This window comes from Urocampus carinirostris, chromosome 4 (genome assembly GCF_059441175.1).
Source record: "Urocampus carinirostris isolate Australia breed hairy pipefish chromosome 4, RoL_Ucar_1.0, whole genome shotgun sequence".
Taxonomy (NCBI): Eukaryota; Metazoa; Chordata; class Actinopteri; order Syngnathiformes; family Syngnathidae; genus Urocampus; species Urocampus carinirostris.
Genome location: NC_142352.1, coordinates 46150598 through 46175449, shown reverse-complemented (window position 1 = coordinate 46175449; position 24852 = coordinate 46150598). Strand labels below are relative to the sequence as shown.

General features: G+C 39.8%; 38 non-coding genes across 38 annotated transcripts; all 38 read right to left on the bottom strand.

The window, feature by feature from the left end:
• Window positions 1-832: 832 nt before the first annotated feature.
• On the bottom strand, window positions 833-905 carry trnav-aac (transfer RNA valine (anticodon AAC)). Its single transcript has one exon. It is a non-coding gene; the product is annotated as a tRNA-Val (tRNA).
• A 462-nt stretch (window positions 906-1367) lies between these two features.
• trnav-cac (transfer RNA valine (anticodon CAC)) lies at window positions 1368-1440 on the bottom strand. The gene has a single exon. It is a non-coding gene; the product is annotated as a tRNA-Val (tRNA).
• A 462-nt stretch (window positions 1441-1902) lies between these two features.
• trnav-aac (transfer RNA valine (anticodon AAC)) lies at window positions 1903-1975 on the bottom strand. The gene has a single exon. It is a non-coding gene; the product is annotated as a tRNA-Val (tRNA).
• A 463-nt stretch (window positions 1976-2438) lies between these two features.
• On the bottom strand, window positions 2439-2511 carry trnav-cac (transfer RNA valine (anticodon CAC)). The gene has a single exon. It is a non-coding gene; the product is annotated as a tRNA-Val (tRNA).
• A 462-nt stretch (window positions 2512-2973) lies between these two features.
• Window positions 2974-3046, bottom strand: trnav-aac (transfer RNA valine (anticodon AAC)). Its single transcript has one exon. It is a non-coding gene; the product is annotated as a tRNA-Val (tRNA).
• A 462-nt stretch (window positions 3047-3508) lies between these two features.
• trnav-cac (transfer RNA valine (anticodon CAC)) lies at window positions 3509-3581 on the bottom strand. The gene has a single exon. It is a non-coding gene; the product is annotated as a tRNA-Val (tRNA).
• A 462-nt stretch (window positions 3582-4043) lies between these two features.
• trnav-aac (transfer RNA valine (anticodon AAC)) lies at window positions 4044-4116 on the bottom strand. The gene has a single exon. It is a non-coding gene; the product is annotated as a tRNA-Val (tRNA).
• A 463-nt stretch (window positions 4117-4579) lies between these two features.
• On the bottom strand, window positions 4580-4652 carry trnav-cac (transfer RNA valine (anticodon CAC)). The gene has a single exon. It is a non-coding gene; the product is annotated as a tRNA-Val (tRNA).
• Window positions 4653-5114: 462 nt separating this feature from the next.
• trnav-aac (transfer RNA valine (anticodon AAC)) lies at window positions 5115-5187 on the bottom strand. The gene has a single exon. It is a non-coding gene; the product is annotated as a tRNA-Val (tRNA).
• Window positions 5188-5649: 462 nt separating this feature from the next.
• Window positions 5650-5722, bottom strand: trnav-cac (transfer RNA valine (anticodon CAC)). Its single transcript has one exon. It is a non-coding gene; the product is annotated as a tRNA-Val (tRNA).
• Window positions 5723-6185: 463 nt separating this feature from the next.
• trnav-cac (transfer RNA valine (anticodon CAC)) lies at window positions 6186-6258 on the bottom strand. The gene has a single exon. It is a non-coding gene; the product is annotated as a tRNA-Val (tRNA).
• Window positions 6259-6721: 463 nt separating this feature from the next.
• trnav-aac (transfer RNA valine (anticodon AAC)) lies at window positions 6722-6794 on the bottom strand. The gene has a single exon. It is a non-coding gene; the product is annotated as a tRNA-Val (tRNA).
• Window positions 6795-7256: 462 nt separating this feature from the next.
• trnav-cac (transfer RNA valine (anticodon CAC)) lies at window positions 7257-7329 on the bottom strand. Its single transcript has one exon. It is a non-coding gene; the product is annotated as a tRNA-Val (tRNA).
• A 463-nt stretch (window positions 7330-7792) lies between these two features.
• Window positions 7793-7865, bottom strand: trnav-cac (transfer RNA valine (anticodon CAC)). Its single transcript has one exon. It is a non-coding gene; the product is annotated as a tRNA-Val (tRNA).
• A 463-nt stretch (window positions 7866-8328) lies between these two features.
• trnav-aac (transfer RNA valine (anticodon AAC)) lies at window positions 8329-8401 on the bottom strand. The gene has a single exon. It is a non-coding gene; the product is annotated as a tRNA-Val (tRNA).
• Window positions 8402-8863: 462 nt separating this feature from the next.
• trnav-cac (transfer RNA valine (anticodon CAC)) lies at window positions 8864-8936 on the bottom strand. The gene has a single exon. It is a non-coding gene; the product is annotated as a tRNA-Val (tRNA).
• Window positions 8937-9399: 463 nt separating this feature from the next.
• Window positions 9400-9472, bottom strand: trnav-cac (transfer RNA valine (anticodon CAC)). The gene has a single exon. It is a non-coding gene; the product is annotated as a tRNA-Val (tRNA).
• Window positions 9473-9935: 463 nt separating this feature from the next.
• trnav-cac (transfer RNA valine (anticodon CAC)) lies at window positions 9936-10008 on the bottom strand. The gene has a single exon. It is a non-coding gene; the product is annotated as a tRNA-Val (tRNA).
• A 462-nt stretch (window positions 10009-10470) lies between these two features.
• trnav-cac (transfer RNA valine (anticodon CAC)) lies at window positions 10471-10543 on the bottom strand. The gene has a single exon. It is a non-coding gene; the product is annotated as a tRNA-Val (tRNA).
• Window positions 10544-11005: 462 nt separating this feature from the next.
• Window positions 11006-11078, bottom strand: trnav-aac (transfer RNA valine (anticodon AAC)). The gene has a single exon. It is a non-coding gene; the product is annotated as a tRNA-Val (tRNA).
• Window positions 11079-11541: 463 nt separating this feature from the next.
• Window positions 11542-11614, bottom strand: trnav-cac (transfer RNA valine (anticodon CAC)). Its single transcript has one exon. It is a non-coding gene; the product is annotated as a tRNA-Val (tRNA).
• Window positions 11615-12077: 463 nt separating this feature from the next.
• Window positions 12078-12150, bottom strand: trnav-aac (transfer RNA valine (anticodon AAC)). The gene has a single exon. It is a non-coding gene; the product is annotated as a tRNA-Val (tRNA).
• A 998-nt stretch (window positions 12151-13148) lies between these two features.
• trnav-cac (transfer RNA valine (anticodon CAC)) lies at window positions 13149-13221 on the bottom strand. The gene has a single exon. It is a non-coding gene; the product is annotated as a tRNA-Val (tRNA).
• Window positions 13222-14219: 998 nt separating this feature from the next.
• On the bottom strand, window positions 14220-14292 carry trnav-cac (transfer RNA valine (anticodon CAC)). Its single transcript has one exon. It is a non-coding gene; the product is annotated as a tRNA-Val (tRNA).
• A 462-nt stretch (window positions 14293-14754) lies between these two features.
• Window positions 14755-14827, bottom strand: trnav-cac (transfer RNA valine (anticodon CAC)). The gene has a single exon. It is a non-coding gene; the product is annotated as a tRNA-Val (tRNA).
• A 998-nt stretch (window positions 14828-15825) lies between these two features.
• trnav-cac (transfer RNA valine (anticodon CAC)) lies at window positions 15826-15898 on the bottom strand. Its single transcript has one exon. It is a non-coding gene; the product is annotated as a tRNA-Val (tRNA).
• Window positions 15899-16360: 462 nt separating this feature from the next.
• On the bottom strand, window positions 16361-16433 carry trnav-cac (transfer RNA valine (anticodon CAC)). Its single transcript has one exon. It is a non-coding gene; the product is annotated as a tRNA-Val (tRNA).
• A 998-nt stretch (window positions 16434-17431) lies between these two features.
• Window positions 17432-17504, bottom strand: trnav-cac (transfer RNA valine (anticodon CAC)). The gene has a single exon. It is a non-coding gene; the product is annotated as a tRNA-Val (tRNA).
• Window positions 17505-17966: 462 nt separating this feature from the next.
• trnav-aac (transfer RNA valine (anticodon AAC)) lies at window positions 17967-18039 on the bottom strand. Its single transcript has one exon. It is a non-coding gene; the product is annotated as a tRNA-Val (tRNA).
• Window positions 18040-18501: 462 nt separating this feature from the next.
• trnav-cac (transfer RNA valine (anticodon CAC)) lies at window positions 18502-18574 on the bottom strand. Its single transcript has one exon. It is a non-coding gene; the product is annotated as a tRNA-Val (tRNA).
• A 461-nt stretch (window positions 18575-19035) lies between these two features.
• trnav-cac (transfer RNA valine (anticodon CAC)) lies at window positions 19036-19108 on the bottom strand. The gene has a single exon. It is a non-coding gene; the product is annotated as a tRNA-Val (tRNA).
• A 463-nt stretch (window positions 19109-19571) lies between these two features.
• trnav-cac (transfer RNA valine (anticodon CAC)) lies at window positions 19572-19644 on the bottom strand. The gene has a single exon. It is a non-coding gene; the product is annotated as a tRNA-Val (tRNA).
• A 997-nt stretch (window positions 19645-20641) lies between these two features.
• trnav-cac (transfer RNA valine (anticodon CAC)) lies at window positions 20642-20714 on the bottom strand. The gene has a single exon. It is a non-coding gene; the product is annotated as a tRNA-Val (tRNA).
• Window positions 20715-21177: 463 nt separating this feature from the next.
• trnav-cac (transfer RNA valine (anticodon CAC)) lies at window positions 21178-21250 on the bottom strand. The gene has a single exon. It is a non-coding gene; the product is annotated as a tRNA-Val (tRNA).
• Window positions 21251-21712: 462 nt separating this feature from the next.
• trnav-aac (transfer RNA valine (anticodon AAC)) lies at window positions 21713-21785 on the bottom strand. Its single transcript has one exon. It is a non-coding gene; the product is annotated as a tRNA-Val (tRNA).
• A 997-nt stretch (window positions 21786-22782) lies between these two features.
• On the bottom strand, window positions 22783-22855 carry trnav-cac (transfer RNA valine (anticodon CAC)). The gene has a single exon. It is a non-coding gene; the product is annotated as a tRNA-Val (tRNA).
• A 998-nt stretch (window positions 22856-23853) lies between these two features.
• trnav-cac (transfer RNA valine (anticodon CAC)) lies at window positions 23854-23926 on the bottom strand. The gene has a single exon. It is a non-coding gene; the product is annotated as a tRNA-Val (tRNA).
• Window positions 23927-24388: 462 nt separating this feature from the next.
• On the bottom strand, window positions 24389-24461 carry trnav-aac (transfer RNA valine (anticodon AAC)). Its single transcript has one exon. It is a non-coding gene; the product is annotated as a tRNA-Val (tRNA).
• Window positions 24462-24852: the final 391 nt, after the last annotated feature.

The following is a 24852-nucleotide window of genomic DNA, read 5'->3' as shown; positions in this document are numbered from 1 at the left end:
CTAATTTGGAAACAGCTGACTGTTGTTTCACTATGAAAGCGCCACAAACATAGTAGTTGGGTAGTTTCGAAAACTAACAAAAGGCAGAATATGATCAGCTAGAAGGTGACACCAGTGGTTATTGTTGCAACCTGGTATCGAATCGGTGACCTTTCTAGTTTAAGGTGAATGTGATAACCACTACAGTGTAGAAACAGCTGACTGCTGCAACAATATGAAAGAGCCAAACTCAAAATAGTTAATTTCGAATCGCTGTAAAAAAGGGTGTTTTTTTTAAACCAAAAAGTGTATTCAGAATATTTCCAACTGGTTTCGAACCAGGGACCTATCGCGTGTTAGGCGAGTGTGATAACCACTACACTATGGAAACAGCTGATATGTCAAAAATATGAAAGAGCCACAGACAAATTGATCAGGTAGTTAAGAATTGTTCCGAAAAACTCATTTTTTCAGTTCAAATGTGAAACCAATGGGATGCTTCCACCCAGTGCCAAATCAGGGACCTTTCTCCTGTGAGGCAAATGTGATCATCACCCTAATTTGGAAACAGCTGACTGTTGTTTCACTATGAAAGCGCCACAAACAAAGTAGTTGGGTAGTTTCGAAAACTAACAAAAGGCAGAATATGATCAGCTAGAAAGTGACACCTGTTGTTATTGTTAGAAACCTGGTATCGAATCGGTGACCTTTCTAGTTTGAGGTGAATGCAAAAACCACTACAGTGTAGAAACAGCTGACTACTGCAACAATGTGAAAGAGCCAAACTCAAAGTAGTTAGTTTCGAATTGCTGTAAAAAAGGGTGTTTTTTTAACTCAAAAAGTGTATTCAGAATATTTCCACCTGGTTTCGAACCAGGGACCTATCGCGTGTTAGGCGAGTGTGATAACCACTACACTATGGAAACAGCTGACTTGTCAAAAATATGAAAGAGCCACAGACAAATTGATCAGGTAGTTAGGAATCGTTCCGAAAAACTCATTTTTTCAGTTCAAATGTGAAACCAATGGGATGCTTCCACCCAGTGCCAAATCAGGGACCTTTCTCCTGTGAGGCAAATGATATCATCACCCTAATTTGGAAACAGCTGACTGTTGTTTCACTATGAAAGCGCCAAAAACAAAGTAGTTGGGTAGTTTCGAAAACTAACAAAAGGCAGAATATGATCAGCTAGAAGGTGACACCAGTTGTTATTGTTAGAAACCTGGTATCGAATCGGTGACCTTTCTAGTTTGAGGTGAATGTGAAAACCACTACAGTGTAGAAACAGCTGACTACTGCAACAATGTGAAAGAGCCAAACCCAAAGTAGTTAGTTTTGAATTGCTGTAAAAAAGGGTGTTTTTTTAAATCAAAAAGGGTATTCAAAATGTTTCCACCTGGTTTCGAACCAGGGACCTATCGCGTGTGAGGCGATCGTGATAACCACTACACTATGGAAACAGCTGATATGTCAAAAATATGAAAGAGCCACAGACAAATTGATCAGGTAGTTAAGAATTGTTCCGAAAAACTCATTTTTTCAGTTCAAATGTGAAACCAATGGGATGCTTCCACCCAGTGCCAAATCAGGGACCTTTCTCCTGTGAGGCAAATGTGATCATCACCCTAATTTGGAAACAGCTGACTGTTGTTTCACTATGAAAGCGCCACAAACAAAGTAGTTGGGTAGTTTCGAAAACTAACAAAAGGCAGAATATGATCAGCTAGAAAGTGACACCAGTTGTTATTGTTAGAAACCTGGTATCGAATCGGTGACCTTTCTAGTTTGAGGTGAATGCGAAAACCACTACAGTGTAGAAACAGCTGACTACTGCAACAATGTGAAAGAGCCAAACTCAAAGTAGTTAGTTTCGAATTGCTGTAAAAAAGGGTGTTTTTTTAACTCAAAAAGTGTATTCAGAATATTTCCACCTGGTTTCGAACCAGGGACCTATCGCGTGTTAGGCGAGTGTGATAACCACTACACTATGGAAACAGCTGACTTGTCAAAAATATGAAAGAGCCACAGACAAATTGATCAGGTAGTTAGGAATCGTTCCGAAAAACTCATTTTTTCAGTTCAAATGTGAAACCAATGGGATGCTTCCACCCAGTGCCAAATCAGGGACCTTTCTCCTGTGAGGCAAATGATATCATCGCCCTAATTTGGAAACAACTGACTGTCGTTTCACTATGAAAGCGCCACAAACAAAGTAGTTGGGTAGTTTCGAAAACTAACAAAAGGCAGAATATGATCAGCTAGAAGGTGACACCAGTTGTTATTGTTAGAAACCTGGTATCGAATCGGTGACCTTTCTAGTTTGAGGTGAATGTGAAAACCACTACAGTGTAGAAACAGCTGACTACTGCAACAATGTGAAAGAGCCAAACTCAAAGTAGTTAGTTTCGAATTGCTGTAAAAAAGGGTGTTTTTTTTAAATCAAAAAGGGTATTCAGAATGTTTCCACCTGGTTTCGAACCAGGGACCTATCGCGTGTGAGGCGATCGTGATAACCACTACACTATGGAAACAGCTGATATGTCAAAAATATGAAAGAGCCACAGACAAATTGATCAGGTAGTTAAGAATTGTTCCGAAAAACTCATTTTTTCAGTTCAAATGTGAAACCAATGGGATGCTTCCACCCAGTGCCAAATCAGGGACCTTTCTCCTGTGAGGCAAATGTGATCATCACCCTAATTTGGAAACAGCTGACTGTTGTTTCACTATGAAAGCGCCACAAACAAAGTAGTTGGGTAGTTTCGAAAACTAACAAAAGGCAGAATATGATCAGCTAGAAAGTGACACCTGTTGTTATTGTTAGAAACCTGGTATCGAATCGGTGACCTTTCTAGTTTGAGGTGAATGCAAAAACCACTACAGTGTAGAAACAGCTGACTACTGCAACAATGTGAAAGAGCCAAACTCAAAGTAGTTAGTTTCGAATTGCTGTAAAAAAGGGTGTTTTTTTAACTCAAAAAGTGTATTCAGAATATTTCCACCTGGTTTCGAACCAGGGACCTATCGCGTGTTAGGCGAGTGTGATAACCACTACACTATGGAAACAGCTGACTTGTCAAAAATATGAAAGAGCCACAGACAAATTGATCAGGTAGTTAGGAATCGTTCCGAAAAACTCATTTTTTCAGTTCAAATGTGAAACCAATGGGATGCTTCCACCCAGTGCCAAATCAGGGACCTTTCTCCTGTGAGGCAAATGATATCATCACCCTAATTTGGAAACAGCTGACTGTTGTTTCACTATGAAAGCGCCAAAAACAAAGTAGTTGGGTAGTTTCGAAAACTAACAAAAGGCAGAATATGATCAGCTAGAAGGTGACACCAGTTGTTATTGTTAGAAACCTGGTATCGAATCGGTGACCTTTCTAGTTTGAGGTGAATGTGAAAACCACTACAGTGTAGAAACAGCTGACTACTGCAACAATGTGAAAGAGCCAAACCCAAAGTAGTTAGTTTTGAATTGCTGTAAAAAAGGGTGTTTTTTTAAATCAAAAAGGGTATTCAAAATGTTTCCACCTGGTTTCGAACCAGGGACCTATCGCGTGTGAGGCGATCGTGATAACCACTACACTATGGAAACAGCTGATATGTCAAAAATATGAAAGAGCCACAGACAAATTGATCAGGTAGTTAAGAATTGTTCCGAAAAACTCATTTTTTCAGTTCAAATGTGAAACCAATGGGATGCTTCCACCCAGTGCCAAATCAGGGACCTTTCTCCTGTGAGGCAAATGTGATCATCACCCTAATTTGGAAACAGCTGACTGTTGTTTCACTATGAAAGCGCCACAAACAAAGTAGTTGGGTAGTTTCGAAAACTAACAAAAGGCAGAATATGATCAGCTAGAAAGTGACACCAGTTGTTATTGTTAGAAACCTGGTATCGAATCGGTGACCTTTCTAGTTTGAGGTGAATGCGAAAACCACTACAGTGTAGAAACAGCTGACTACTGCAACAATGTGAAAGAGCCAAACTCAAAGTAGTTAGTTTCGAATTGCTGTAAAAAAGGGTGTTTTTTTAACTCAAAAAGTGTATTCAGAATATTTCCACCTGGTTTCGAACCAGGGACCTATCGCGTGTTAGGCGAGTGTGATAACCACTACACTATGGAAACAGCTGACTTGTCAAAAATATGAAAGAGCCACAGACAAATTGATCAGGTAGTTAGGAATCGTTCCGAAAAACTCATTTTTTCAGTTCAAATGTGAAACCAATGGGATGCTTCCACCCAGTGCCAAATCAGGGACCTTTCTCCTGTGAGGCAAATGATATCATCGCCCTAATTTGGAAACAACTGACTGTCGTTTCACTATGAAAGCGCCACAAACAAAGTAGTTGGGTAGTTTCGAAAACTAACAAAAGGCAGAATATGATCAGCTAGAAGGTGACACCAGTTGTTATTGTTAGAAACCTGGTATCGAATCGGTGACCTTTCTAGTTTGAGGTGAATGTGAAAACCACTACAGTGTAGAAACAGCTGACTACTGCAACAATGTGAAAGAGCCAAACTCAAAGTAGTTAGTTTCGAATTGCTGTAAAAAAGGGTGTTTTTTTTAAATCAAAAAGGGTATTCAGAATGTTTCCACCTGGTTTCGAACCAGGGACCTATCGCGTGTGAGGCGATCGTGATAACCACTACACTATGGAAACAGCTGATATGTCAAAAATATGAAAGAGCCACAGACAAATTGATCAGGTAGTTAAGAATTGTTCCGAAAAACTCATTTTTTCAGTTCAAATGTGAAACCAATGGGATGCTTCCACCCAGTGCCAAATCAGGGACCTTTCTCCTGTGAGGCAAATGTGATCATCACCCTAATTTGGAAACAGCTGACTGTTGTTTCACTATGAAAGCGCCACAAACAAAGTAGTTGGGTAGTTTCGAAAACTAACAAAAGGCAGAATATGATCAGCTAGAAAGTGACACCAGTTGTTATTGTTAGAAACCTGGTATCGAATCGGTGACCTTTCTAGTTTGAGGTGAATGCGAAAACCACTACAGTGTAGAAACAGCTGACTACTGCAACAATGTGAAAGAGCCAAACTCAAAGTAGTTAGTTTCGAATTGCTGTAAAAAAGGGTGTTTTTTTAACTCAAAAAGTGTATTCAGAATATTTCCACCTGGTTTCGAACCAGGGACCTATCGCGTGTTAGGCGAGTGTGATAACCACTACACTATGGAAACAGCTGACTTGTCAAAAATATGAAAGAGCCACAGACAAATTGATCAGGTAGTTAGGAATCGTTCCGAAAAACTCATTTTTTCAGTTCAAATGTGAAACCAATGGGATGCTTCCACCCAGTGCCAAATCAGGGACCTTTCTCCTGTGAGGCAAATGATATCATCACCCTAATTTGGAAACAGCTGACTGTTGTTTCACTATGAAAGCGCCAAAAACAAAGTAGTTGGGTAGTTTCGAAAACTAACAAAAGGCAGAATATGATCAGCTAGAAGGTGACACCAGTTGTTATTGTTAGAAACCTGGTATCGAATCGGTGACCTTTCTAGTTTGAGGTGAATGTGAAAACCACTACAGTGTAGAAACAGCTGACTACGGCAACAATGTGAAAGAGCCAAACCCAAAGTAGTTAGTTTTGAATTGCTGTAAAAAAGGGTGTTTTTTTAAATCAAAAAGGGTATTCAAAATGTTTCCACCTGGTTTCGAACCAGGGACCTATCGCGTGTGAGGCGATCGTGATAACCACTACACTATGGAAACAGCTGATATGTTAAATATATGAAAGAGCCACAGACAAATTGATCAGGTAGTTAAGAATCGTTCCGAAAAACTCATTTTTTCAGTTCAAATGTGAAACCAATGGGATGCTTCCACCCAGTGCCAAATCAGGGACCTTTCTCCTGTGAGGCAAATGATATCATCGCCCTAATTTGGAAACAACTGACTGTCGTTTCACTATGAAAGCGCCACAAACAAAGTAGTTGGGTAGTTTCGAAAACTAACAAAAGGCAGAATATGATCAGCTAGAAGGTGACACCAGTTGTTATTGTTAGAAACCTGGTATCGAATCGGTGACCTTTCTAGTTTGAGGTGAATGTGAAAACCACTACAGTGTAGAAACAGCTGACTACTGCAACAATGTGAAAGAGCCAAACTCAAAGTAGTTAGTTTCGAATTGCTGTAAAAAAGGGTGTTTTTTTTAAATCAAAAAGGGTATTCAGAATGTTTCCACCTGGTTTCGAACCAGGGACCTATCGCGTGTGAGGCGATCGTGATAACCACTACACTATGGAAACAGCTGATATGTCAAAAATATGAAAGAGCCACAGACAAATTGATCAGGTAGTTAAGAATTGTTCCGAAAAACTCATTTTTTCAGTTCAAATGTGAAACCAATGGGATGCTTCCACCCAGTGCCAAATCAGGGACCTTTCTCCTGTGAGGCAAATGTGATCATCACCCTAATTTGGAAACAGCTGACTGTTGTTTCACTATGAAAGCGCCACAAACAAAGTAGTTGGGTAGTTTCGAAAACTAACAAAAGGCAGAATATGATCAGCTAGAAAGTGACACCAGTTGTTATTGTTAGAAACCTGGTATCGAATCGGTGACCTTTCTAGTTTGAGGTGAATGCGAAAACCACTACAGTGTAGAAACAGCTGACTACTGCAACAATGTGAAAGAGCCAAACTCAAAGTAGTTAGTTTCGAATTGCTGTAAAAAAAGGGTGTTTTTTTAACTCAAAAAGTGTATTCAGAATATTTCCACCTGGTTTCGAACCAGGGACCTATCGCGTGTTAGGCGAGTGTGATAACCACTACACTATGGAAACAGCTGACTTGTCAAAAATATGAAAGAGCCACAGACAAATTGATCAGGTAGTTAGGAATCGTTCCGAAAAACTCATTTTTTCAGTTCAAATGTGAAACCAATGGGATGCTTCCACCCAGTGCCAAATCAGGGACCTTTCTCCTGTGAGGCAAATGATATCATCACCCTAATTTGGAAACAGCTGACTGTTGTTTCACTATGAAAGCGCCAAAAACAAAGTAGTTGGGTAGTTTCGAAAACTAACAAAAGGCAGAATATGATCAGCTAGAAGGTGACACCAGTTGTTATTGTTAGAAACCTGGTATCGAATCGGTGACCTTTCTAGTTTGAGGTGAATGTGAAAACCACTACAGTGTAGAAACAGCTGACTACGGCAACAATGTGAAAGAGCCAAACCCAAAGTAGTTAGTTTTGAATTGCTGTAAAAAAGGGTGTTTTTTTAAATCAAAAAGGGTATTCAAAATGTTTCCACCTGGTTTCGAACCAGGGACCTATCGCGTGTGAGGCGATCGTGATAAACACTACACTATGGAAACAGCTGATATGTTAAATATATGAAAGAGCCACAGACAAATTGATCAGGTAGTTAAGAATCGTTCCGAAAAACTCATTTTTTCAGTTCAAATGTGAAACCAATGGGATGCTTCCACCCAGTGCCAAATCAGGGACCTTTCTCCTGTGAGGCAAATGATATCATCGCCCTAATTTGGAAACAACTGACTGTCGTTTCACTATGAAAGCGCCACAAACAAAGTAGTTGGGTAGTTTCGAAAACTAACAAAAGGCAGAATATGATCAGCTAGAAGGTGACACCAGTTGTTATTGTTAGAAACCTGGTATCGAATCGGTGACCTTTCTAGTTTGAGGTGAATGTGAAAACCACTACAGTGTAGAAACAGCTGACTACTGCAACAATGTGAAAGAGCCAAACTCAAAGTAGTTAGTTTCGAATTGCTGTAAAAAAGGGTGTTTTTTTTAAATCAAAAAGGGTATTCAGAATGTTTCCACCTGGTTTCGAACCAGGGACCTATCGCGTGTGAGGCGATCGTGATAACCACTACACTATGGAAACAGCTGATATGTCAAAAATATGAAAGAGCCACAGACAAATTGATCAGGTAGTTAAGAATTGTTCCGAAAAACTCATTTTTTCAGTTCAAATGTGAAACCAATGGGATGCTTCCACCCAGTGCCAAATCAGGGACCTTTCTCCTGTGAGGCAAATGTGATCATCACCCTAATTTGGAAACAGCTGACTGTTGTTTCACTATGAAAGCGCCACAAACAAAGTAGTTGGGTAGTTTCGAAAACTAACAAAAGGCAGAATATGATCAGCTAGAAAGTGACACCAGTTGTTATTGTTAGAAACCTGGTATCGAATCGGTGACCTTTCTAGTTTGAGGTGAATGCGAAAACCACTACAGTGTAGAAACAGCTGACTACTGCAACAATGTGAAAGAGCCAAACTCAAAGTAGTTAGTTTCGAATTGCTGTAAAAAAAGGGTGTTTTTTTAACTCAAAAAGTGTATTCAGAATATTTCCACCTGGTTTCGAACCAGGGACCTATCGCGTGTTAGGCGAGTGTGATAACCACTACACTATGGAAACAGCTGACTTGTCAAAAATATGAAAGAGCCACAGACAAATTGATCAGGTAGTTAGGAATCGTTCCGAAAAACTCATTTTTTCAGTTCAAATGTGAAACCAATGGGATGCTTCCACCCAGTGCCAAATCAGGGACCTTTCTCCTGTGAGGCAAATGATATCATCACCCTAATTTGGAAACAGCTGACTGTTGTTTCACTATGAAAGCGCCAAAAACAAAGTAGTTGGGTAGTTTCGAAAACTAACAAAAGGCAGAATATGATCAGCTAGAAGGTGACACCAGTTGTTATTGTTAGAAACCTGGTATCGAATCGGTGACCTTTCTAGTTTGAGGTGAATGTGAAAACCACTACAGTGTAGAAACAGCTGACTACGGCAACAATGTGAAAGAGCCAAACCCAAAGTAGTTAGTTTTGAATTGCTGTAAAAAAGGGTGTTTTTTTAAATCAAAAAGGGTATTCAAAATGTTTCCACCTGGTTTCGAACCAGGGACCTATCGCGTGTGAGGCGATCGTGATAAACACTACACTATGGAAACAGCTGATATGTCAAATATATGAAAGAGCCACAGACAAATTGATCAGGTAGTTAAGAATCGTTCCGAAAAACTCATTTTTTCAGTTCAAATGTGAAACCAATGGGATGCTTCCACCCAGTGCCAAATCAGGGACCTTTCTCCTGTGAGGCAAATGATATCATCGCCCTAATTTGGAAACAACTGACTGTCGTTTCACTATGAAAACGCCACAAACAAAGTAGTTGGGTAGTTTCGAAAACTAACAAAAGGCAGAATATGATCAGCTAGAAAGTGACACCAGTTGTTATTGTTAGAAACCTGGTATCGAATCGGTGACCTTTCTAGTTTGAGGTGAATGTGAAAACCACTACAGTGTAGAAACAGCTGACTACTGCAACAATGTGAAAGAGCCAAACTCAAAGTAGTTAGTTTCGAATTGCTGTAAAAAAGGGTGTTTTTTTTAAATCAAAAAGGGTATTCAGAATGTTTCCACCTGGTTTCGAACCAGGGACCTATCGCGTGTGAGGCGATCGTGATAACCACTACACTATGGAAACAGCTGATATGTCAAAAATATGAAAGAGCCACAGACAAATTGATCAGGTAGTTAAGAATTGTTCCGAAAAACTCATTTTTTCAGTTCAAATGTGAAACCAATGGGATGCTTCCACCCAGTGCCAAATCAGGGACCTTTCTCCTGTGAGGCAAATGATATCATCGCCCTAATTTGGAAACAACTGACTGTCGTTTCACTATGAAAGCGCCACAAACAAAGTAGTTGGGTAGTTTCGAAAACTAACAAAAGGCAGAATATGATCAGCTAGAAAGTGACACCAGTTGTTATTGTTAGAAACCTGGTATCGAATCGGTGACCTTTCTAGTTTGAGGTGAATGTGAAAACCACTACAGTGTAGAAACAGCTGACTACTGCAACAATGTGAAAGAGCCAAACTCAAAGTAGTTAGTTTCGAATTGCTGTAAAAAAGGGTGTTTTTTTTAAATCAAAAAGGGTATTCAGAATGTTTCCACCTGGTTTCGAACCAGGGACCTATCGCGTGTGAGGCGATCGTGATAACCACTACACTATGGAAACAGCTGATGTGTCAAAAATATGAAAGAGCCACAGACAAATTGATCAGGTAGTTAAGAATTGTTCCGAAAAACTCATTTTTTCAGTTCAAATGTGAAACCAATGGGATGCTTCCACCCAGTGCCAAATCAGGGACCTTTCTCCTGTGAGGCAAATGTGATCATCACCCTAATTTGGAAACAGCTGACTGTTGTTTCACTATGAAAGCGCCACAAACAAAGTAGTTGGGTAGTTTCGAAAACTAACAAAAGGCAGAATATGATCAGCTAGAAAGTGACACCAGTTGTTATTGTTAGAAACCTGGTATCGAATCGGTGACCTTTCTAGTTTGAGGTGAATGTGAAAACCACTACAGTGTAGAAACAGCTGACTACTGCAACAATGTGAAAGAGCCAAACCCAAAGTAGTTAGTTTTGAATTGCTGTAAAAAAGGGTGTTTTTTTAAATCAAAAAGGGTATTCAAAATGTTTCCACCTGGTTTCGAACCAGGGACCTATCGCGTGTGAGGCGATCGTGATAACCACTACACTATGGAAACAGCTGATATGTCAAAAATATGAAAGAGCCACAGACAAATTGATCAGGTAGTTAAGAATTGTTCCGAAAAACTCATTTTTTCAGTTCAAATGTGAAACCAATGGGATGCTTCCACCCAGTGCCAAATCAGGGACCTTTCTCCTGTGAGGCAAATGTGATCATCACCCTAATTTGGAAACAGCTGACTGTTGTTTCACTATGAAAGCGCCACAAACAAAGTAGTTGGGTAGTTTCGAAAACTAACAAAAGGCAGAATATGATCAGCTAGAAAGTGACACCAGTTGTTATTGTTAGAAACCTGGTATCGAATCGGTGACCTTTCTAGTTTGAGGTGAATGCGAAAACCACTACAGTGTAGAAACAGCTGACTACTGCAACAATGTGAAAGAGCCAAACTCAAAGTAGTTAGTTTCGAATTGCTGTAAAAAAGGGTGTTTTTTTAACTCAAAAAGTGTATTCAGAATATTTCCACCTGGTTTCGAACCAGGGACCTATCGCGTGTTAGGCGAGTGTGATAACCACTACACTATGGAAACAGCTGACTTGTCAAAAATATGAAAGAGCCACAGACAAATTGATCAGGTAGTTAGGAATCGTTCCGAAAAACTCATTTTTTCAGTTCAAATGTGAAACCAATGGGATGCTTCCACCCAGTGCCAAATCAGGGACCTTTCTCCTGTGAGGCAAATGATATCATCACCCTAATTTGGAAACAGCTGACTGTTGTTTCACTATGAAAGCGCCAAAAACAAAGTAGTTGGGTAGTTTCGAAAACTAACAAAAGGCAGAATATGATCAGCTAGAAGGTGACACCAGTTGTTATTGTTAGAAACCTGGTATCGAATCGGTGACCTTTCTAGTTTGAGGTGAATGTGAAAACCACTACAGTGTAGAAACAGCTGACTACTGCAACAATGTGAAAGAGCCAAACTCAAAGTAGTTAGTTTCGAATTGCTGTAAAAAAGGGTGTTTTTTTAAAATCAAAAAGGGTATTCAGAATGTTTCCACCTGGTTTCGAACCAGGGACCTATCGCGTGTGAGGCGATCGTGATAACCACTACACTATGGAAACAGCTGATATGTCAAAAATATGAAAGAGCCACAGACAAATTGATCAGGTAGTTAAGAATTGTTCCGAAAAACTCATTTTTTCAGTTCAAATGTGAAACCAATGGGATGCTTCCACCCAGTGCCAAATCAGGGACCTTTCTCCTGTGAGGCAAATGTGATCATCACCCTAATTTGGAAACAGCTGACTGTTGTTTCACTATGAAAGCGCCACAAACAAAGTAGTTGGGTAGTTTCGAAAACTAACAAAAGGCAGAATATGATCAGCTAGAAAGTGACACCAGTTGTTATTGTTAGAAACCTGGTATCGAATCGGTGACCTTTCTAGTTTGAGGTGAATGCGAAAACCACTACAGTGTAGAAACAGCTGACTACTGCAACAATGTGAAAGAGCCAAACTCAAAGTAGTTAGTTTCGAATTGCTGTAAAAAAAGGGTGTTTTTTTAACTCAAAAAGTGTATTCAGAATATTTCCACCTGGTTTCGAACCAGGGACCTATCGCGTGTTAGGCGAGTGTGATAACCACTACACTATGGAAACAGCTGACTTGTCAAAAATATGAAAGAGCCACAGACAAATTGATCAGGTAGTTAGGAATCGTTCCGAAAAACTCATTTTTTCAGTTCAAATGTGAAACCAATGGGATGCTTCCACCCAGTGCCAAATCAGGGACCTTTCTCCTGTGAGGCAAATGATATCATCACCCTAATTTGGAAACAGCTGACTGTTGTTTCACTATGAAAGCGCCAAAAACAAAGTAGTTGGGTAGTTTCGAAAACTAACAAAAGGCAGAATATGATCAGCTAGAAGGTGACACCAGTTGTTATTGTTAGAAACCTGGTATCGAATCGGTGACCTTTCTAGTTTGAGGTGAATGTGAAAACCACTACAGTGTAGAAACAGCTGACTACGGCAACAATGTGAAAGAGCCAAACCCAAAGTAGTTAGTTTTGAATTGCTGTAAAAAAGGGTGTTTTTTTAAATCAAAAAGGGTATTCAAAATGTTTCCACCTGGTTTCGAACCAGGGACCTATCGCGTGTGAGGCGGTCGTGATAAACACTACACTATGGAAACAGCTGATATGTCAAATATATGAAAGAGCCACAGACAAATTGATCAGGTAGTTAAGAATCGTTCCGAAAAACTCATTTTTTCAGTTCAAATGTGAAACCAATGGGATGCTTCCACCCAGTGCCAAATCAGGGACCTTTCTCCTGTGAGGCAAATGATATCATCGCCCTAATTTGGAAACAACTGACTGTCGTTTCACTATGAAAGCGCCACAAACAAAGTAGTTGGGTAGTTTCGAAAACTAACAAAAGGCAGAATATGATCAGCTAGAAAGTGACACCAGTTGTTATTGTTAGAAACCTGGTATCGAATCGGTGACCTTTCTAGTTTGAGGTGAATGTGAAAACCACTACAGTGTAGAAACAGCTGACTACTGCAACAATGTGAAAGAGCCAAACTCAAAGTAGTTAGTTTCGAATTGCTGTAAAAAAGGGTGTTTTTTTTAAATCAAAAAGGGTATTCAGAATGTTTCCACCTGGTTTCGAACCAGGGACCTATCGCGTGTGAGGCGATCGTGATAACCACTACACTATGGAAACAGCTGATATGTCAAAAATATGAAAGAGCCACAGACAAATTGATCAGGTAGTTAAGAATTGTTCCGAAAAACTCATTTTTTCAGTTCAAATGTGAAACCAATGGGATGCTTCCACCCAGTGCCAAATCAGGGACCTTTCTCCTGTGAGGCAAATGATATCATCACCCTAATTTGGAAACAGCTGACTGTTGTTTCACTATGAAAGCGCCAAAAACAAAGTAGTTGGGTAGTTTCGAAAACTAACAAAAGGCAGAATATGATCAGCTAGAAGGTGACACCAGTTGTTATTGTTAGAAACCTGGTATCGAATCGGTGACCTTTCTAGTTTGAGGTGAATGTGAAAACCACTACAGTGTAGAAACAGCTGACTACGGCAACAATGTGAAAGAGCCAAACCCAAAGTAGTTAGTTTTGAATTGCTGTAAAAAAGGGTGTTTTTTTAAATCAAAAAGGGTATTCAAAATGTTTCCACCTGGTTTCGAACCAGGGACCTATCGCGTGTGAGGCGGTCGTGATAAACACTACACTATGGAAACAGCTGATATGTCAAATATATGAAAGAGCCACAGACAAATTGATCAGGTAGTTAAGAATCGTTCCGAAAAACTCATTTTTTCAGTTCAAATGTGAAACCAATGGGATGCTTCCACCCAGTGCCAAATCAGGGACCTTTCTCCTGTGAGGCAAATGATATCATCGCCCTAATTTGGAAACAACTGACTGTCGTTTCACTATGAAAGCGCCACAAACAAAGTAGTTGGGTAGTTTCGAAAACTAACAAAAGGCAGAATATGATCAGCTAGAAAGTGACACCAGTTGTTATTGTTAGAAACCTGGTATCGAATCGGTGACCTTTCTAGTTTGAGGTGAATGTGAAAACCACTACAGTGTAGAAACAGCTGACTACTGCAACAATGTGAAAGAGCCAAACTCAAAGTAGTTAGTTTCGAATTGCTGTAAAAAAGGGTGTTTTTTTTAAATCAAAAAGGGTATTCAGAATGTTTCCACCTGGTTTCGAACCAGGGACCTATCGCGTGTGAGGCGATCGTGATAACCACTACACTATGGAAACAGCTGATATGTCAAAAATATGAAAGAGCCACAGACAAATTGATCAGGTAGTTAAGAATTGTTCCGAAAAACTCATTTTTTCAGTTCAAATGTGAAACCAATGGGATGCTTCCACCCAGTGCCAAATCAGGGACCTTTCTCCTGTGAGGCAAATGTGATCATCACCCTAATTTGGAAACAGCTGACTGTTGTTTCACTATGAAAGCGCCACAAACAAAGTAGTTGGGTAGTTTCGAAAACTAACAAAAGGCAGAATATGATCAGCTAGAAAGTGACACCAGTTGTTATTGTTAGAAACCTGGTATCGAATCGGTGACCTTTCTAGTTTGAGGTGAATGCGAAAACCACTACAGTGTAGAAACAGCTGACTACTGCAACAATGTGAAAGAGCCAAACTCAAAGTAGTTAGTTTCGAATTGCTGTAAAAAAGGGTGTTTTTTTAAATCAAAAAGGGTATTCAAAATGTTTCCACCTGGTTTCGAACCAGGGACCTATCGCGTGTGAGGCGATCGTGATAACCACTACACTATGGAAACAGCTGATATGACAAAAATATGAAAGAGCCACAGACAAATTGATCAGGTAGTTAAGAATCGTTCCGAAAAACTCATTTTTTCAGTTCAAATGTGAAACCAATGGGATGCTTCCACCCAGTGCCAAATCAGGGACCTTTCTCCTGTGAGGCAAATGATATCATCGCCCTAATTTGGAAACAACTGACTGTTGTTTCACTATGAAAGCGCCACAAACAAAGTAGTTGGGTAGTTTCGAAAACTAACAAAAGGCAGAATATGATCAGCTAGAAGGTGACACCAGTGGTTATTGTTGCAACCTGGTATCGAATCGGTGACCTTTCTAGTTTAAGGTGAATGTGATAACCACTACAGTGTAGAAACAGCTGACTGCTGCAACAATATGAAAGAGCCAAACTCAAAATAGTTAATTTCGAATCGCTGTAAAAAAGGGTGTTTTTTTTAAACCAAAAAGTGTATTCAGAATATTTCCAACTGGTTTCGAACCAGGGACCTATCGCGTGTTAGGCGAGTGTGATAACCACTACACTATGGAAACAGCTGATATGACAAAAATATGAAAGAGCCACAGACAAATTGATCAGGTAGTTAAGAATCGTTCCGAAAAACTCATTTTTTCAGTTCAAATGTGAAACCAATGGGATGCTTCCACCCAGTGCCAAATCAGGGACCTTTCTCCTGTGAGGCAAATGATATCATCGCCCTAATTTGGAAACAACTGACTGTCGTTTCACTATGAAAGCGCCACAAACAAAGTAGTTGGGTAGTTTCGAAAACTAACAAAAGGCAGAATATGATCAGCTAGAAAGTGACACCAGTTGTTATTGTTAGAAACCTGGTATCGAATCGGTGACCTTTCTAGTTTGAGGTGAATGTGAAAACCACTACAGTGTAGAAACAGCTGACTACTGCAACAATGTGAAAGAGCCAAACTCAAAGTAGTTAGTTTCGAATTGCTGTAAAAAAGGGTGTTTTTTTTAAATCAAAAAGGGTATTCAGAATGTTTCCACCTGGTTTCGAACCAGGGACCTATCGCGTGTGAGGCGATCGTGATAACCACTACACTATGGAAACAGCTGATATGTCAAAAATATGAAAGAGCCACAGACAAATTGATCAGGTAGTTAAGAATTGTTCCGAAAAACTCATTTTTTCAGTTCAAATGTGAAACCAATGGGATGCTTCCACCCAGTGCCAAATCAGGGACCTTTCTCCTGTGAGGCAAATGTGATCATCACCCTAATTTGGAAACAGCTGACTGTTGTTTCACTATGAAAGCGCCACAAACAAAGTAGTTGGGTAGTTTCGAAAACTAACAAAAGGCAGAATATGATCAGCTAGAAAGTGACACCAGTTGTTATTGTTAGAAACCTGGTATCGAATCGGTGACCTTTCTAGTTTGAGGTGAATGCGAAAACCACTACAGTGTAGAAACAGCTGACTACTGCAACAATGTGAAAGAGCCAAACTCAAAGTAGTTAGTTTCGAATTGCTGTAAAAAAGGGTGTTTTTTTAAATCAAAAAGGGTATTCAAAATGTTTCCACCTGGTTTCGAACCAGGGACCTATCGCGTGTGAGGCGATCGTGATAACCACTACACTATGAAAACAGCTGATATGACAAAAATATGAAAGAGCCACAGACAAATTGATCAGGTAGTTAAGAATCGTTCCGAAAAACTCATTTTTTCAGTTCAAATGTGAAACCAATGGGATGCTTCCACCCAGTGCCAAATCAGGGACCTTTCTCCTGTGAGGCTAATGATATCATCGCCCTAATTTGGAAACAACTGACTGTTGTTTCACTATGAAAGCGCCACAAACAAAGTAGTTGGGTAGTTTCGAAAACTAACAAAAGGCAGAATATGATCAGCTAGAAGGTGACACCAGTGGTTATTGTTGCAACCTGGTATCGAATCGGTGACCTTTCTAGTTTAAGGTGAATGTGATAACCACTACAGTGTAGAAACAGCTGACTGCTGCAACAATATGAAAGAGCCAAACTCAAAATAGTTAATTTCGAATCGCTGTAAAAAAGGGTGTTTTTTTTAAACCAAAAAGTGTATTCAGAATATTTCCAACTGGTTTCGAACCAGGGACCTATCGCGTGTTAGGCGAGTGTGATAACCACTACACTATGGAAACAGCTGATATGACAAAAATATGAAAGAGCCACAGACAAATTGATCAGGTAGTTAAGAATCGTTCCGAAAAACTCATTTTTTCAGTTCAAATGTGAAACCAATGGGATGCTTCCACCCAGTGCCAAATCAGGGACCTTTCTCCTGTGAGGCAAATGATATCATCGCCCTAATTTGGAAACAACTGACTGTCGTTTCACTATGAAAGCGCCACAAACAAAGTAGTTGGGTAGTTTCGAAAACTAACAAAAGGCAGAATATGATCAGCTAGAAGGTGACACCAGTTGTTATTGTTAGAAACCTGGTATCGAATCGGTGACCTTTCTAGTTTGAGGTGAATGTGAAAACCACTACAGTGTAGAAACAGCTGACTACTGCAACAATGTGAAAGAGCCAAACTCAAAGTAGTTAGTTTCGAATTGCTGTAAAAAAGGGTGTTTTTTTTAAATCAAAAAGGGTATTCAGAATGTTTCCACCTGGTTTCGAACCAGGGACCTATCGCGTGTGAGGCGATCGTGATAACCACTACACTATGGAAACAGCTGATATGTCAAAAATATGAAAGAGCCACAGACAAATTGATCAGGTAGTTAAGAATTGTTCCGAAAAACTCATTTTTTCAGTTCAAATGTGAAACCAATGGGATGCTTCCACCCAGTGCCAAATCAGGGACCTTTCTTCTGTGAGGCAAATGTGATCATCACCCTAATTTGGAAACAGCTGACTGTTGTTTCACTATGAAAGCGCCACAAACAAAGTAGTTGGGTAGTTTCGAAAACTAACAAAAGGCAGAATATGATCAGCTAGAAAGTGACACCTGTTGTTATTGTTAGAAACCTGGTATCGAATCGGTGACCTTTCTAGTTTGAGGTGAATGCGAAAACCACTACAGTGTAGAAACAGCTGACTACTGCAACAATGTGAAAGAGCCAAACTCAAAGTAGTTAGTTTCGAATTGCTGTAAAAAAGGGTGTTTTTTTAACTCAAAAAGTGTATTCAGAATATTTCCACCTGGTTTCGAACCAGGGACCTATCGCGTGTTAGGCGAGTGTGATAACCACTACACTATGGAAACAGCTGACTTGTCAAAAATATGAAAGAGCCACAGACAAATTGATCAGGTAGTTAGGAATCGTTCCGAAAAACTCATTTTTTCAGTTCAAATGTGAAACCAATGGGATGCTTCCACCCAGTGCCAAATCAGGGACCTTTCTCCTGTGAGGCAAATGATATCATCACCCTAATTTGGAAACAGCTGACTGTTGTTTCACTATGAAAGCGCCAAAAACAAAGTAGTTGGGTAGTTTCGAAAACTAACAAAAGGCAGAATATGATCAGCTAGAAGGTGACACCAGTTGTTATTGTTAGAAACCTGGTATCGAATCGGTGACCTTTCTAGTTTGAGGTGAATGTGAAAACCACTACAGTGTAGAAACAGCTGACTACGGCAACAATGTGAAAGAGCCAAACCCAAAGTAGTTAGTTTTGAATTGCTGTAAAAAAGGGTGTTTTTTTAAATCAAAAAGGGTATTCAAAATGTTTCCACCTGGTTTCGAACCAGGGACCTATCGCGTGTGAGGCGATCGTGATAACCACTACACTATGGAAACAGCTGATATGTCAAATATATGAAAGAGCCACAGACAAATTGATCAGGTAGTTAAGAATCGTTCCGAAAAACTCATTTTTTCAGTTCAAATGTGAAACCAATGGGATGCTTCCACCCAGTGACAAATCAGGGACCTTTCTCCTGTGAGGCAAATGATATCATCGCCCTAATTTGGAAACAACTGACTGTCGTTTCACTATGAAAGCGCCACAAACAAAGTAGTTGGGTAGTTTCGAAAACTAACAAAAGGCAGAATATGATCAGCTAGAAGGTGACACCAGTTGTTATTGTTAGAAACCTGGTATCGAATCGGTGACCTTTCTAGTTTGAGGTGAATGTGAAAACCACTACAGTGTAGAAACAGCTGACTACGGCAACAATGTGAAAGAGCCAAACCCAAAGTAGTTAGTTTTGAATTGCTGTAAAAAAGGGTGTTTTTTAAATCAAAAAGGGTATTCAAAATGTTTCCACCTGGTTTCGAACCAGGGACCTATCGCGTGTGAGGCGATCGTGATAACCACTACACTATGGAAACAGCTGATATGTCAAATATATGAAAGAGCCACAGACAAATTGATCAGGTAGTTAAGAATCGTTCCGAAAAACTCATTTTTTCAGTTCAAATGTGAAACCAATGGGATGCTTCCACCCAGTGACAAATCAGGGACCTTTCTCCTGTGAGGCAAATGATATCATCGCCCTAATTTGGAAACAACTGACTGTCGTTTCACTATGAAAGCGCCACAAACAAAGTAGTTGGGTAGTTTCGAAAACTAACAAAAGGCAGAATATGATCAGCTAGAAGGTGACACCAGTTGTTATTGTTAGAAACCTGGTATCGAATCGGTGACCTTTCTAGTTTGAGGTGAATGTGAAAACCACTACAGTGTAGAAACAGCTGACTACTGCAACAATGTGAAAGAGCCAAACTCAAAGTAGTTAGTTTCGAATTGCTGTAAAAAAGGGTGTTTTTTTTAAATCAAAAAGGGTATTCAGAATGTTTCCACCTGGTTTCGAACCAGGGACCTATCGCGTGTGAGGCGATCGTGATAACCACTACACTATGGAAACAGCTGATATGTCAAAAATATGAAAGAGCCACAGACAAATTGATCAGGTAGTTAAGAATTGTTCCGAAAAACTCATTTTTTCAGTTCAAATGTGAAACCAATGGGATGCTTCCACCCAGTGCCAAATCAGGGACCTTTCTCCTGTGAGGCAAATGTGATCATCACCCTAATTTGGAAACAGCTGACTGTTGTTTCACTATGAAAGCGCCACAAACAAAGTAGTTGGGTAGTTTCGAAAACTAACAAAAGGCAGAATATGATCAGCTAGAAAGTGACACCAGTTGTTATTGTTAGAAACCTGGTATCGAATCGGTGACCTTTCTAGTTTGAGGTGAATGCGAAAACCACTACAGTGTAGAAACAGCTGACTACTGCAACAATGTGAAAGAGCCAAACTCAAAGTAGTTAGTTTCGAATTGCTGTAAAAAAGGGTGTTTTTTTAACTCAAAAAGTGTATTCAGAATATTTCCACCTGGTTTCAAACCAGGGACCTATCGCGCGTGAGGCGATCGTGATAACCACTACACTATGGAAACAGCTGATATGTCAAAAATATGAAAGAGCCACAGACAAATTGATCAGGTAGTTAAGAATCGTTCCGAAAAACTCATTTTTTCAGTTCAAATGTGAAACCAATGGGATGCTTCCACCCAGTGCCAAATAAGGGACCTTTCTCCTGTGAGGCAAATGATATCATCACCCTAATTTGGAAACAGCTGACTGTTGTTTCACTATGAAAGCGCCACAAACAAAGTAGTTGGGTAGTTTCGAAAACTAACAAAAGGCAGAATATGATCAGCTAGAAGGTGACACCAGTTGTTATTGTTAGAAACCTGGTATCGAATCGGTGACCTTTCTAGTTTGAGGTGAATGTGAAAACCACTACAGTGTAGAAACAGCTGACTACGGCAACAATGTGAAAGAGCCAAACCCAAAGTAGTTAGTTTTGAATTGCTGTAAAAAAGGGTGTTTTTTTAAATCAAAAAGGGTATTCAAAATGTTTCCACCTGGTTTCGAACCAGGGACCTATCGCGTGTGAGGCGATCGTGATAACCACTACACTATGGAAACAGCTGATATGTCAAATATATGAAAGAGCCACAGACAAATTGATCAGGTAGTTAAGAATCGTTCCGAAAAACTCATTTTTTCAGTTCAAATGTGAAACCAATGGGATGCTTCCACCCAGTGACAAATCAGGGACCTTTCTCCTGTGAGGCAAATGATATCATCGCCCTAATTTGGAAACAACTGACTGTCGTTTCACTATGAAAGCGCCACAAACAAAGTAGTTGGGTAGTTTCGAAAACTAACAAAAGGCAGAATATGATCAGCTAGAAGGTGACACCAGTTGTTATTGTTAGAAACCTGGTATCGAATCGGTGACCTTTCTAGTTTGAGGTGAATGTGAAAACCACTACAGTGTAGAAACAGCTGACTACTGCAACAATGTGAAAGAGCCAAACTCAAAGTAGTTAGTTTCGAATTGCTGTAAAAAAGGGTGTTTTTTTTAAATCAAAAAGGGTATTCAGAATGTTTCCACCTGGTTTCGAACCAGGGACCTATCGCGTGTGAGGCGATCGTGATAACCACTACACTATGGAAACAGCTGATATGTCAAAAATATGAAAGAGCCACAGACAAATTGATCAGGTAGTTAAGAATTGTTCCGAAAAACTCATTTTTTCAGTTCAAATGTGAAACCAATGGGATGCTTCCACCCAGTGCCAAATCAGGGACCTTTCTCCTGTGAGGCAAATGTGATCATCACCCTAATTTGGAAACAGCTGACTGTTGTTTCACTATGAAAGCGCCACAAACAAAGTAGTTGGGTAGTTTCGAAAACTAACAAAAGGCAGAATATGATCAGCTAGAAAGTGACACCAGTTGTTATTGTTAGAAACCTGGTATCGAATCGGTGACCTTTCTAGTTTGAGGTGAATGCGAAAACCACTACAGTGTAGAAACAGCTGACTACTGCAACAATGTGAAAGAGCCAAACTCAAAGTAGTTAGTTTCGAATTGCTGTAAAAAAGGGTGTTTTTTTAACTCAACAAGTGTATTCAGAATATTTCCACCTGGTTTCGAACCAGGGACCTATCGCGTGTTAGGCGAGTGTGATAACCACTACACTATGGAAACAGCTGACTTGTCAAAAATATGAAAGAGCCACAGACAAATTGATCAGGTAGTTAGGAATCGTTCCGAAAAACTCATTTTTTCAGTTCAAATGTGAAACCAATGGGATGCTTCCACCCAGTGCCAAATCAGGGACCTTTCTCCTGTGAGGCAAATGATATCATCACCCTAATTTGGAAACCGCTGACTGTTGTTTCACTATGAAAGCGCCACAAACAAAGTAGTTGGGTAGTTTCGAAAACTAACAAAAGGCAGAATATGATCAGCTAGAAAGTGACACCAGTTGTTATTGTTAGAAACCTGGTATCGAATCGGTGACCTTTCTAGTTTGAGGTGAATGCGAAAACCACTACAGTGTAGAAACAGCTGACTACTGCAACAATGTGAAAGAGCCAAACTCAAAGTAGTTAGTTTCGAATTGCTGTAAAAAAGGGTGTTTTTTTAACTCAAAAAGTGTATTCAGAATATTTCCACCTGGTTTCAAACCAGGGACCTATCGCGCGTGAGGCGATCGTGATAACCACTACACTATGGAAACAGCTGATATGTCAAAAATATGAAAGAGCCACAGACAAATTGATCAGGTAGTTAAGAATCGTTCCGAAAAACTCATTTTTTCAGTTCAAATGTGAAACCAATGGGATGCTTCCACCCAGTGCCAAATAAGGGACCTTTCTCCTGTGAGGCAAATGATATCATCACCCTAATTTGGAAACAGCTGACTGTTGTTTCACTATGAAAGCGCCACAAACAAAGTAGTTGGGTAGTTTCGAAAACTAACAAAAGGCAGAATATGATCAGCTAGAAGGTGACACCAGTTGGTATTGTTAGAAACCTGGTATCGAATCGGTGACCTTTCTAGTTTGAGGTGAATGTGAAAACCACTACAGTGTAGAAACAGCTGACTACTGCAACAGTGTGAAAGAGCCAAACTCAAAGTAGTTAGTTTCGAATTGCTGTAAAAAAGGGTGTTTTTTTAAATCAAAAAGGATATTCAAAATGTTTCCACCTGGTTTCGAACCAGGGACCTATCGCGTGTGAGGCGATCGTGATAACCACTACACTATGGAAACAGCTGATATGACAAAAATATGAAAGAGCCACAGACAAATTGATCAGGTAGTTAAGAATCGTTCCGAAAAACTCATTTTTTCAGTTCAAATGTGAAACCAATGGGATGCTTCCACCCAGTGCCAAATCAGGGACCTTTCTCCTGTGAGGCAAATGATATCATCGCCCTAATTTGGAAACAACTGACTGTTGTTTCACTATGAAAGCGCCACAAACAAAGTAGTTGGGTAGTTTCGAAAACTAACAAAAGGCAGAATATGATCAGCTAGAAGGTGACACCAGTGGTTATTGTTGCAACCTGGTATCGAATCGGTGACCTTTCTAGTTTAAGGTGAATGTGATAACCACTACAGTGTAGAAACAGCTGACTGCTGCAACAATATGAAAGAGCCAAACTCAAAATAGTTAATTTCGAATCGCTGTAAAAAAGGGTGTTTTTTTTAAACCAAAAAGTGTATTCAGAATATTTCCAACTGGTTTCGAACCAGGGACCTATCGCGTGTTAGGCGAGTGTGATAACCACTACACTATGGAAACAGCTGATATGACAAAAATATGAAAGAGCCACAGACAAATTGATCAGGTAGTTAAGAATCGTTCCGAAAAACTCATTTTTTCAGTTCAAATGTGAAACCAATGGGATGCTTCCACCCAGTGCCAAATCAGGGACCTTTCTCCTGTGAGGCAAATGATATCATCGCCCTAATTTGGAAACAACTGACTGTCGTTTCACTATGAAAGCGCCACAAACAAAGTAGTTGGGTAGTTTCGAAAACTAACAAAAGGCAGAATATGATCAGCTAGAAGGTGACACCAGTTGTTATTGTTAGAAACCTGGTATCGAATCGGTGACCTTTCTAGTTTGAGGTGAATGTGAAAACCACTACAGTGTAGAAACAGCTGACTACTGCAACAATGTGAAAGAGCCAAACTCAAAGTAGTTAGTTTCGAATTGCTGTAAAAAAGGGTGTTTTTTTTAAATCAAAAAGGGTATTCAGAATGTTTCCACCTGGTTTCGAACCAGGGACCTATCGCGTGTGAGGCGATCGTGATAACCACTACACTATGGAAACAGCTGATTCGTCAAAAATATGAAAGAGCCACAGACAAATTGATCAGGTAGTTAAGAATTGTTCCGAAAAACTCATTTTTTCAGTTCAAATGTGAAACCAATGGGATGCTTCCACCCAGTGCCAAATCAGGGACCTTTCTCCTGTGAGGCAAATGTGATCATCACCCTAATTTGGAAACAGCTGACTGTTGTTTCACTATGAAAGCGCCACAAACAAAGTAGTTGGGTAGTTTCGAAAACTAACAAAAGGCAGAATATGATCAGCTAGAAAGTGACACCTGTTGTTATTGTTAGAAACCTGGTATCGAATCGGTGACCTTTCTAGTTTGAGGTGAATGAGAAAACCACTACAGTGTAGAAACAGCTGACTACTGCAACAATGTGAAAGAGCCAAACTCAAAGTAGTTAGTTTCGAATTGCTGTAAAAAAGGGTGTTTTTTTAACTCAAAAAGTGTATTCAGAATATTTCCACCTGGTTTCGAACCAGGGACCTATCGCGTGTTAGGCGAGTGTGATAACCACTACACTATGGAAACAGCTGACTTGTCAAAAATATGAAAGAGCCACAGACAAATTGATCAGGTAGTTAGGAATCGTTCCGAAAAACTCATTTTTTCAGTTCAAATGTGAAACCAATGGGATGCTTCCACCCAGTGCCAAATCAGGGACCTTTCTCCTGTGAGGCAAATGATATCATCACCCTAATTTGGAAACAGCTGACTGTTGTTTCACTATGAAAGCGCCAAAAACAAAGTAGTTGGGTAGTTTCGAAAACTAACAAAAGGCAGAATATGATCAGCTAGAAGGTGACACCAGTTGTTATTGTTAGAAACCTGGTATCGAATCGGTGACCTTTCTAGTTTGAGGTGAATGTGAAAACCACTACAGTGTAGAAACAGCTGACTACTGCAACAATGTGAAAGAGCC